The sequence below is a fragment of the Mugil cephalus genome, chromosome 5 (genome assembly GCF_022458985.1).
Source record: "Mugil cephalus isolate CIBA_MC_2020 chromosome 5, CIBA_Mcephalus_1.1, whole genome shotgun sequence".
Lineage (NCBI taxonomy): Eukaryota > Metazoa > Chordata > Actinopteri > Mugiliformes > Mugilidae > Mugil > Mugil cephalus.
This window is the reverse complement of record NC_061774.1, coordinates 2,377,395-2,385,718: the sequence shown is the minus strand read 5'-3', so window position 1 is coordinate 2,385,718 and position 8,324 is coordinate 2,377,395.

Below are 8,324 nucleotides of genomic sequence, written 5' to 3'. Positions count from 1 at the left end.
CAAACACAACCCTCAAGTCTCTATTAGTGCAAACTATAAATATCACAAGCAATTAGGGAAAAAAAAGATGAATAACACAGAGGTAATTTCATGGTCTTTCTTGTTTGGCTTTAGTTTCCCATTCGGAAGTTAAATATAGGACATCACATAATGAAGGGTGGCAGTGTGAACCATTGATCCTGCTCCTTTTGTTGCTGCATAATGAGGGCAGAGCGTTTGAAGCAGCATCGTTTAGATTGAGGACAAAAGTTGAACAGAGAGCAAGTGCAGTATAATCATATCTATTTTCCTTTTAAATGGAAGCTATTATGTTTGACCTCCACTCAATGCTAATCTCTGTCAAAAGTTTTAATTTCCATGTGCATTTACGCACACCAGGCTCCAAATGAGAAAAACTATTAGAGTATAATGAAAGCTAAATTAAGAACAAAAAAAATGGGAGACTTACAATTCCCTAATCAAATGGAAGGATTTGGAGACAGGCGGACGGTGAAATAAAGAGTGCCTTCTCTCCTTCTATTTCTGGTGAGTTTCTGGGATGAGGGTGGGTAGGTAATTATGATAGCAAGTTTCAAAGTCACTCACGCCGCAATGGCAAAACGGATTTTAAGCAGAGGCTGAACTTTGTCATATCAGAGTACTTTTTTTTTGCATATGCCACAAAGCACACGGAATTTAAAGATAAAGCAGTTATCATATTGAATCTGTGCTCGGATTCCCTGCTGATCAGTGCAGGCGGAGATACAACTGCAGGCAGGGGAGGCTGGTCTCCGTAAAGATTCATTATGGGCCGTTCAGATGGAGACGATTGATAGGCAGTCTCTGAACACACCTCAAAGTAAGAGCCAGGACAATAAAAACTCAAACACAAACTCTGCTTGAAAAAATTCCTACTTTGCTGTTGGTGTAGCCTGAAGACGCTCCATGGTGACATCAAGTGATCCTATGCAGGTCACCTTGCAGCTTGAGGGAATATTTTCAAGTAGCCAATATTGTTGCAATGATGCATTCAAGGATGTTCGACTGTTTCTGACAGTTAACTAGTGTTTGATAGTCACTAGAACAGTTGAATATTGACACTGTGAAATATTTCATCATACAGACTTTATTTGCTGTATTCTGGCACCCCTGTGATCCAGTGTTGACACTGGCAAATGTTAATTTGCCAATTTTCACACAAAACAAGACATTTTATTTCAGATTGTATGGGTTTAGTGTCATGTTTCTTTCTTCATTTTATATCACGTGTACAGTTGAAATCAATATTTCTGTTTTGCATCACTCTCTGTTGTTTGTCTTTGAGCCTTTAAATTCCCTTTATAAATGCTTTACAAGACATAGACAGCCCTCATTAGATTAGCTCGCATAAATAGTTGAATAACAATTAATAAATGTTTTATAACAATCTTAATTAACTATTAATAACAGCAAGAATACACAGTTATTACAATTACAATTGTTAACACAGTTCGTGACTATATGTGTAAATGATGTATAAATGTACATTTAAATAGTTTGTCCACCATTTACTTTTAAATGATCTTATGAACCACTGTTAACTCCTTAATCCCTAATTTGTAAATATTTGATTTACAAATGACAAACTAACCATTAGTAAAGTATGAAATTACAATTATTAAACACATTATAGAGGTTGTCATGAATTAAAGTATTTATTATCATTATATTATGAAGTGCTTAAGAATATACTAACATGAGTACTTTTGAGGCATATGTATATACGTTATATACGTACATATGTATATGTATACGTTTTATGTACTTAACTTGTGATCGTTATGATGATGATGATGACGATTATTTTATTACAATAGTCTTGGGGTAAAAGGTCTGAATGAGTTGCTATTGATCCATGGCCACAAATACTTGAACTACTTTATTTCATCTGGTCTCCTCAAACTCATCTCCACAGATTACGATTTGACTCTATTATAAACTGGAATAGTTTTCACTGACAACTTTCTTTTCTCCCATTTTTAAGCAGCTGCAAACCAGCCACCTTGACTTCTTGCAACCACTCTGAATACCATACCATAAATACCATTTTGAATGTGAAAATAGAATTTACACAAAAATATGTCAATGTGCAGGTTGTACACTATGTATGCTTACCAGAGACTTCAAAACACACAACACGGGTAATGAGGAGGAAAAAACGTAAAACACATTTGGTTGACGTGAAGAAAGATAGGGTCAAAAACAAAACAGTTCGCTATGACAAGAAGATATATTTAAAATATGACCTAATCTTTTTCAATAAAAATGTCACTTTACATCTATGTACGACCTTATAGGAATTTACATTTGAAATCATCTTACTTTGTCTTCAATGTCTACACTGAAATTCTAATTCCAGCTTTTAAATGTATAAAATGTAATTTCCTTTATGTTAATTCACAACTTATTTGAAGCACATATACTTACAATTATATTGTCTTGATTATCATATTTAAAAAAAATAAACTAAATTAGCATCTGCAAATGATTACTTTTAATTCTCATGCCATACTTTCTTCTCGTCACTTAAAGCTGCATTATATTCTTTGCATTATTAGGTTTGTGTTCATGCATCCTTTTTGCCGAGCAAAGTTCAAACCACAAATTCTAAAGTTGAACTGCATTATGTGTTCAGTGAAAACTTTTGTGAAAGAAAGTATTTAAATGCATCCACTTCATTGATGCTGTGAAACTGCCGTGGGTGATGGCACACATAGTGAGAGATCACCACAGCCGTTATAGCCTACGGGTTTGATTTTATCTATGAATTCCCACCCCGCCTTCTCACCCCCCAACTTAAAAGAAAAACAGGGTCATGCACACACCCACCTCTATACACCCTCACGACTGACCCCGTGTTCCATGCTGCCCTGACTTGCCCTAGTCTGAACTGGCTCCAGCCGTGCCCTCAGGGGGGAGAGTATACAAGGAATAGTTGGAGCAAAACTACCCAAGGATGGAGACAGTTTGGAGACATCTTGACTAAATGGTGTTGTCCAGCCAAGGCCAGCTGTAGATGGTTGTAAGCCAAGAGGCAAATAGGGACTGCAGCTGCCTTTTTCTTTTCTTTCTTTTTGTTTGGTTTCTTTGTTTATGTCTGGTGTGTGTTTCATACAGTGTTATATTAGTTTGTGACTATATAAATCATCCACCCAGAGAAATGCAACTTCAAGTCTAGTATTTTTACTAAACAGCAGTAGGCAGGATATACGGACATCAGATGGATCTGTACACTGAAATGAACATCCTATTGTAATTTCCATGAAGAGAAAAGAACAGATGAGTTTTGGAATTCTTTTCTTCAGAAAGTCTGGCAGTGAGACACACTCAGAATCTGCCAAGACGACCTTTTCCTCTCCAAGTATCAAGACAACACTGACCAGACCACAACTAGGCCTCTCAAAACCCTGGAAATGTGGCTTGGTTTTTGGAAAGACAATAAGATTAAAAACAAGTGACATGTGAGCTTAAGCTGAATCATAATAATAATAATTAGTATTCCCTTATCGATCTCACATGAGACATGGGAACGGCTCAGGGACCAGTTTGGGGGTTTATGTGCTTGCTCAGTCCCAAAACTGCTTCTCTAAACACTACGTGCAACTCCACAATGCAGAAACAACACAAGATACAGGAACATGACATTCAAATTCTACAAGCAGTGTCCACATGAACCACATGTCTGAAATTAGTTAACATAATTTTAGCTGTACAAACACCCTCTCAAACTACACACTTTAAGGCACAAGGGAGACCTACACAGTATAGGAAGGTGGTCATAATGTTGTCTCTGATCAGTGTATAATACAGTTGCAACTGTATTAATAGCTCCTAGCAATACATAGAGTAAATGACCATTGCATTTAAAGAATACATTTATTCATTCTCCAAGTCAGAGAAATGTGTCATCCCATATGAAAAAAGAACGTGAGGAAAACTCGATATGCAAACCAGTTGGCTTGGCTCAGAATAAGCTGCAGTCCTCCAGATAATAGAAGGCCCTGGCTGCTATTGTTCACTGCAGTTTGCCACTGTGACTTTAGTTTTATTTTGTCACTTATATTATCCATTGGGGAAATCTGATGAGGTTTGAATTCCACAAACATGGTGCCAGGGAATCCAGAGTAGGAAGCTCTGGCGATGTGGTGATGGCAGAGCAGCGTAGCTGTCCAGATAATTGCTCTGTTGTGCAGCTGGTGAGGCTCCACCCTGACTTCACCACACCTGCCCCCATTCCTGTAATTAAACACACAAGAAAGAAAGGCAGAATGGCTGCAGGCAAGGAGGGAGTGTAGACTGGAACATGTGGCTTGGCAGTTATCAACAAAATCTTGTTCATATAATAGTTTGGATGTTTTTTGTCTGGCCAGCACAATTACTTTAACGTCTATTCAACAAGACTAATCCAGAGATGTGAAGTGATTTGACTTCAAACATAACAAAACCAAAACCATTCCAGACCTATGAGAGGTTGCCTCTCACATTTGCCTGCTTCTAAAGCACATCTTTACAGGCATGCCTGCATCGCTCTGCCCTGGAGTGGAGTGTTCCAGGGGGGTTGAAGGGTTGAGTGAGGAGAACCAGAACTAAAACCACAGCCAACTGGAAGAAAGTTTATTTTTAAACTACACAGCAAGTCTAATTCAGAAAAGTCAGACGTAAAAAAACACATTAGAACTAGAACTATCAGAGGTCAGCCATCACGTCTGTGTGCTTCCAAACCACAAATGTGTAGCATTAGAAGCCTCATTACTGGAACAACGGAGCAGCTGACAGCCTTCACCAGGGTCATCAAAAATACGCTGCAAAAGACACTTTAAATAATGTATGAAGTGAAAAAAAAAATGTCATTGTCATGTTAAATGTAAAAATGATCAATTATCTCATCTCATCTCATCTTCCATACCACTTAATCCTCAATAGGGTTGCAGGGGTTGCTGGAGCCTATCCCAACTGCCATCGGTCGAAGGCAGGCTACACCCTGGACAGGTCTCCAGCCTATCGCAGAGCTAACACAGAGACATACAATCATTCACATTCACACTCACACCTAGGGTCAATTTAGAGTCACCAATCAGCCTAACGAGCATGTCTTTGGAGGTGGGGGAAATGATCAATTGTCTGCATGCAAATAAGCATATAAGCCAATGGGGCACCTGTAAAGTAGTCATCAGACCGGCATCAGACTAACCAATCGCATGCATCCATATACTTTTATACCATTCAGTAAACACCTTTAAGTGTGGGCAGGATGTATTGTCATGTGTGACCAGGCTGGCAAAAGAGAAGGATGCCGAGTAGGAATCAATGGTCTATAGACACAATAATAACTATAAAAACTGTATAAACAGAGAAACCAAATTAGACTAAATGTATGTATGCAAAGAGTAAATAGAATAAATAAATATAATAGTATATAAAACAACATAAAAAGTATCATATAAATACACAGATAAAAACCACACATTCTAAAATGCTAAAAAACATATGGTAAAATAATTATAAAAACTTATTATAAAAATAATTATAAAAATATCAATAGAGAAGTCCTTGTTCAGAAGTAGGAAATAAACTTTTAAAAGAAAAAATCCAAAATCCTTTTCTCTGTTTTTCTGATAAAATTGGCATTACCACCTTTTTGTCAGAGTTTAATAGCTTCTCTGCCAGTGATAAGATGTGATGTTGTTTCTCATTAAAATGTCTCAAATGGACAGATAGTTTCTCTTGATGGCACTGTGTTCAGTGAATTGTTCTTTTGGGACAAGAGATGTTTCACCTATATACATTTTATCACATGGACATTTTAGCATATAAACTACATTTTTTGTTTAACAAGTGATACGGCCCTCAGTATCAGTGTTCCTTCCACTGGTGTGATGGTTAAGAGATTCAGTGTTTTTAGTGCACTTGCAGTGAGACATTCTCCATATTTAAAGTTGCCTTGAACTAAGTCCATAGCAAATGGGATTTGTCCTCCTCATGATTTATCCCCTTTTGATTGTAATCATGGGTGGATCTCTGAAGCTTTCTTAGCAGCGTTGGTCATTTTGAAGGATGTGCCAACATTTCATAGTTATTTCTTGTGATATTTGATATTTGTGGTTTCTGGGGGAAATATAGTGCATTAAATGAGATTCCACTTAGGTATGGAGGCTTTTATTATTTATTTATTTCCAGGAGAACCTGTCTGATTTTTAAATCCACTTTGTGTGCTGCACTTACCAGACAGTCTTACTGATTTCTTTCTTTAAATTTTATTCTTATTTTTATCAAATAGTGCAGAACTACAGCGTATTTCTTTCACTCTGGCCAGCTGGCTTATAGGTAAATGTTTTGAAAGGGAAAGGAATGAAAACTTTGAAGAAGTTGTGAAATTTGAGGCCTGCAAAAGTTACTGCATAAAAAGCTTCAATGGAGTAGGAATTATTCCTTTTCAAAGTCAAAATACACTGACAAAATATTGCTTCCAAGAAATAATAAAAGGTAGCAAAGGATTCTTTTGTGGTTCATATAGAAGTTCTTCCTCCACTTAACCAACAAACAAACAAACAAACAAGCCAAACTGGTTGCCATTTTACTACTCATAGCAGTGCCCAAGGTGTGGAAGTGTGATGTGTCATAAGAAGAAGTAGTTTCTTTTAAGTACAAAATAGGCCAGGAAGGTGGCAGACGGTTTTCTCACAGGTCAGGTCTGGAGTTCAGAAAATATTCAAAGTGTATCTAGGCCTTGTTTGTGATCAATATTTTATTCTTTAAAGATTCTATATCTAGAGTGCACATTACTACTGTATCCACTGATGGGAGTTCTTTAAGAATAAGTAAGTAGTGAGAAGTGTATCATCTAAAGGAGCTTAAGGTTGATACAAAACCTCCCATTCCAGACACAATGGGTCTACCTGGTGGTTATTGTAGGTTTTTGTGAATTTCAGAAAAAATATAAGCTTCCAATGGAGATCACAGCAGAGTGGCAAGGACAAATACGCAGCTCTCCCAAAAGAACATTTTATTTTTGCTTCTGGTAAAGCAAGACCTTCGGAACAATGTTTTATGAACAGATGAGAACAGTAGAGTAAAGCAGAAATATTTAGTTTAAATGAGAGGCTCATGTCTGCATATTAAATAACACTCCATCCCAGCCCCTGAACCTCATCCTTTCAGTGAAACGTGGGAGTGTTATGGCCTTGTTTAGGCCTGTCTTGCTACATCTGGCTACAATTCTGAATTATACCAGAGGATTCTAAAAGAAAATGTTAGGATATTGGTCTGAGAGCTGAAACTGGGACATGTAGCAAGAAAACGACCCTAAGAACACAAGATGTTCTACAAGAGAATGATTAACAAAGAACAAAATGAATATTTTGGAATTACCGAGTCAAAGTCCTGACCTCAATCAAATAGAAATGAAATGTTGTAAAAAGCAAAACCACCAACATCTCAGAATAGAACTTCAATTCAGAACATTTCTGGGCTGATGTTGGGCAACGGACTTGTCCATTAATTGCAGCAATGTTGTGTTAGGAACATTTATTGGTGCTGATTTTAAACAACGATGAACTGAATCTGGATCTGAAGCAGAAATAAATATTGGTGCAAAAGCTCTATCCTGAGACACCTTGGTCTTGGTCTATGTTTGTTTTTGAAAGCTTTATTAAGGTGCCTTTTAATTAAGTCTTGGTATGTAAAAGTCTTAATTGGGGTAAAATATCCTTGAGCAATTTAGTTGGATTAGGGTCTTAAAGACATGTTGACAGCTTCGATGAAATATTTGCTGGATTTTGAGAGATCTTTTAGAGATAAGCAGTTCACATATACAGCAAATTAAGCCCTAGAGCCACACTGTACTTAACTGTGACAGCTATTGGAAGGACCTCTTGAATTCTTTCTGGAATGGCTATAATTTTGTTTGTAAAGAAGCTAATGAAGTCCTTACTACTGAGGGCATAACGAGTAGATGGCAGTCAGGCTACGGTGCTGGAAGTAGATCTGGGGTGTGTGTGTGTGTGTGTGTGTGTGTGTGTGTGTGTGTGTGTGTGTATATATATATATATATATATATATATATATAAAACATTAATAAATCATTCAGACATCATTCTGAGATAAGCCAGTTGAGATACGATAATCCTCCTTTTATGGTCATTTTGTTGACCTGGAGGTACCTGTGTTTTTTTGCAAAAAGATTTGTAGATCTTGTAATAATAAGGCTAATTTCACTTTGCAAAGGGATTTTACACCGTGACAAAGTTAAGATATTTGTGAGTTATTCCCATTTTCAGCAAAATTGGCTAATTGAATCTACATTGTCA